The sequence below is a fragment of the Choloepus didactylus genome, chromosome 5, assembly GCF_015220235.1.
Source record: "Choloepus didactylus isolate mChoDid1 chromosome 5, mChoDid1.pri, whole genome shotgun sequence".
NCBI lineage: Eukaryota > Metazoa > Chordata > Mammalia > Pilosa > Megalonychidae > Choloepus > Choloepus didactylus.
The window spans coordinates 6149247-6153570 of NC_051311.1; the positions used below are offsets into that span (position 1 = coordinate 6149247).

Below are 4324 nucleotides of genomic sequence, written 5' to 3' on the forward strand. Positions count from 1 at the left end.
TATAATAGGGAACTTATTTTTTATGTTAATTCAGAAACTTAAAATATTTATTTGAAATAAAAGATGCAACATTCATATGATTCTCATTCTTTGGTAATTTGGCACACAAATCTCCCCCCAGGAAGGCAGATTAGATACAATAAAATGAAGACTGAGGGAAAAGGACAGGATTTTAATGGAAAGTTGTGATTTATAAATCATGCTAATATAATTGATCAGAGTATAGACTACAGAAATTTTTATTTGATTTTAAAACACTGAAAGTTTCATCAGGAATCATTAATGTCTATGAAATACTTCAAGGCCCGCATCCCCTCCATCTCCCTTCTGACAAAAATCCCAACATAATCAAAATGCTGTCATATTTTCCTTAAGACTATTTATATTATTTTTACCCTAAGCTTAGGGCATGCGCTTGAGCTTCAAGTTTAAAACACAAAACTTGTGTCCTGCTTCTTTTTACCCTCACTCAGCCACTGGAATCCAACACTGCCTTGGAAATCCTCAGGCTTATTACAAAAATAACTCTGCTGCTTCATCTGTAAAGCAATAGATGCATACTCAGAAATTATTTTTCATAGCTCTTGGTAAATAGTCTACCATTTCAGAAAAAAAACAGAACTGTATTTCTGCAGCTGTTTTACCTCTCTAAGAGAGAGCCTTTTCTGCCTTACACTGCTTTCAGGTTCAACCTTGTTTCCCAAAAACTTTGGCAATATAAAGAGAGAAAAAGAAAGAGAAAAAAATATATGCTCTGACTTAACTGTATCTGTATATATTGCATGCCAGATATTTCAATGCACACAGATTTATTAAATAAATAATAAATTTCCCATATTTTATGCCTTAATCATCCAAGTTTATCACAGATGGTTAGGTCCTAAGTGAGTAGGCATGGAATTCAAAGCGGAGAACTCATATCTAGTGTCTATTATTTCTTCTAGTCTTCACATGTATGTCCTCTTCTGATAGGATTTGAAAATGTATTTTTATATTGCTTTATTTATTGAGCTAGGTTTTGGTTAAAAAGGTGTGCTTCCTTTATAGAAATTTACTCAGTTGTATCCTTAACAATTTGTACAAATTTCAATATGTGTCTATGCTTATTAAAGTTTCCTTTCAAATCATATTTTCAGAGTTTTCTTAACCATATGAATCTCTAATTACATTTTAATTTGAATGCTAGTAAATTTAAATTTTAATTAATTTTCTTAAAAATTTAAACTATGAGAATAGCTTAAAACTGAGGAGTTTACTACTACTATTTTATAGAACTAGCTTATCACCACATCATTCCTGTAAGTTCAACATTTGTTTCCAATGTGTAAAAACCTAAGTTGCACCCCAGACCTCCAAAGAGGGCTACGTAAAGTCCTTTAAATAAAATTGTGCAGTTGATAAAAAATTAACATTTTTAATTTTGAATGGCAACATTCACTTAAACTGTTACTAGATTTTAATTGTTTCAACTTCTTAAACTATTTTCTAGCTAAACGGTTTTTGTTTTATTCTACCAGCAGTTTATCCCTATTTTGTCCGTTGTAACAGTTAAGTTGAAGAACAATTTAGGCCTCACATCCACTAAAATTCAGAGAAACAAAATTAGAATTCCTGTTAGCTCTATTCAGTCCTGTGCATGGAGCATGAAGAAACTGTGGGATTAAGTTTCTGCAGAAATGTCACACAGTGTCTGATCTGGACACAGGTGTTACAAATGAAAACAGGGACGTGTCTACCATGTGGCTTCCTTCCTACCTCCACATGATCTAAAGAAACACTTCCATATTAAAATATTCAAAACGGTTGATCTCTATAACTTTCTGACAGATCTGTGGTTTTCATCTACTGATTTTCTGTTTTTTCCACTCCTAAACTGTATGAATACTACATGCCTTAATAAGAACCATGGCAGTTAGCTCATCTTTATTACCTGATTTCAGTGAGTTTTCCTCTTACTTTATATATTCAGTTTAAGTATTTGACTGTTTATTAGCAATATTGGGAACCTATTTACAAACTCGGATGCTCCACATGATGCTGAAAAGCTACTTAGCCTGTAATTCGTTCTGAGCCAAATGATCTCAACATGCATCCTGGCTTGGTTGGTGTGACAGACCCAAGAAATGGGAACCAGAGGACCCACCTAGAAGGGTTGTAGTAAGGGTGGTAGGAGCTAATCCAGGAGAGCATTTAGAACAGTGTCTGGCAAGGCAGAAGCACTCAATAAACATTAGCCTTTATAAATATGTAAACCTTGGGGAAATATAAAGAAAAGAATAATTATATATTTGCAGGAATAAGATGTGTCAGTTCTACTTTTCTTCATAATGGTCTTTCAAAAATTCTGTAATCTATAGCAACAATAATTACGATGCAACTATGATTACTTCTAGAAGGCAGTATATAGAGTATAAAGCATAAAGTAACTATTTTGAGAGGGTTTTGCATCTGTGTGATAAATAGTAGTATGTTTATTGCACGTATAAGCAAAATACATAGTAGTTTCACTGTAACTCTTGCTCCTATTCTTTTTTTGAAGTTTATTACACAGCTGTAAAAAAGATTTCCCCCTTTGTGACTTGAGAGGGATATTTGCAGATCTGTTTCATTCTCTACAAAATTCTAGCGCTTTAATCTGGTGGAAAAATAAAATGAAACATATGAGTGCTCTAACAATAGTGTCCACACAAAGGATTTATTACAACAAAAATGATCTCTGAATTAACTAATACCAGGAATAATTAATGTTTAAATCAACATAAGGCTTGGGCGTGGGGGCTGGAGCAGACGGTAGGGCCTGCCCTCAGGGGGCTGGGGAGGGTGGGCTTGGGCCTGGGCCGTGGCAGCAATGGGCTGCGGCCTGGGACCAGGGGGCTGGGGAGGGCGGGCTTGGGCCTGGGCCGCGGGGGCAGCGGGTTGGGGCCTGGGCCCAGTGGGCTGGGCCGCGGGGGCAGCGGGCTGGAGGGGAGGAAGCCAGGCGCTGCAGGCTCCGGTTCAGGCCTGGGCCGCAGCTCCCCACCCCCGACCACCCGCGGCGCTCTTCCCTCGCTCCTCCCACCTCCCCGCCCGCTCGGGCACACCTCGACCCCGCGCGGCGACCGGGCTGCCAGCTCCTGGCCGACCGAAAACGAGCCTGTGTGGCGCAGCCTCAAGAAAGGGCGCGGGGAGCGGCGGCCCTTCGGGGTCCAGCGGCTGGAGGCGCGGAGACGGGAGGGCCCCGCGCCGGGAGCGGAAGGGCCGCGGCCGGAAGCCGAGGAGCCGCACGGAGCAGGCAGGGCCGCGGGGCGCTCGGCGGTGCCTCCTCTCCCGCCCCTCACAACCGGCCGGGTCGCGCCGGGGACCTGGGCTCCCGACTCTGCGCAAAAACGCCTTCGTGGAACCGGGAAAAGAAGGAGCGTCCCTGGGTGGGCTCGAACCACCAACCTTTCGGTTAACAGCCGAACGCGCTAACCGATTGCGCCACAGAGACACCCGTGTGGGAGTCGGCCTGAGCCGTCGCCTTTCTGAAGAACAATAAAGGCAGCGCGTGGTTTCTTTTCCTTTCTCTTTGCTCCAGCGTGTTACTGCAATCAGAATTTTCATCTGACTTTCCTAGTCCTCTTCATTCTACTTTCCACCTTTTAAGCATATGAGAAAATAACACAATGTTATAACAAGATCGAGTGGACTTATAGATTGCCACGTATATTAAAATACTGCTGCCCTATTCCAACGCCCGTTTGGAACGTTCTCTTGCAGAAAGATAAACGTTTCTGATTAGTTTCCTTTTACAAGGAAATGAAAATTTTAATCTTACCGGTTGAGAAACTTTCCTTTTGTCCTAAACTATCTGTCCAGCGCTTTTGCTGGCATTCCCAAGGTCACCTGAATTGAATTTGCCTTCTATATTTTATTTTGTGGTGTCGTTAAATGCATCTGTGCAGTCCCTAACTGTTTCGTACTAAGCTACATTGCAACTATTGTCACACTAACATCCATAGTCACTGAAAGCTGCGGTAACATCCCTTGTCCTTGTGCGGTGCAGCTTATTGCTCAAACCGCCCGTGAGTCCCCGAGAATTAGCCTGTCCCTCCACATCTGAGCCTTGTCACTTAAAACACGCGCCCCGCGGGGTAATTATAACCCGACTGGAGGAAAGAGCAGCGAATGCATGATCTGTGGCTAACTTCTGCAAATCCTTAGCACAGAAACACTGCTGGCAAACGTGAGGTCCCCAAAACACTCCGTGTGGAAATCTCTTCTTCGTGTTTTTGTCTCCTGATGCCTTTGTTTTAAAAATTCGGTTTTATTGAGATGTATTCACACACCATGCAACCATCCAGGT

At 41.8% G+C, this 4324-nt stretch overlaps 1 non-coding gene across 1 annotated transcript; it reads right to left on the reverse strand.

Annotated features, from left to right (window-relative positions):
- Window positions 1-3395: 3395 nt before the first annotated feature.
- Window positions 3396-3469, reverse strand: TRNAN-GUU. The gene has a single exon. It is a non-coding gene; the product is annotated as a tRNA-Asn (tRNA).
- Between the last annotated feature and the right edge of the window lie 855 nt (window positions 3470-4324).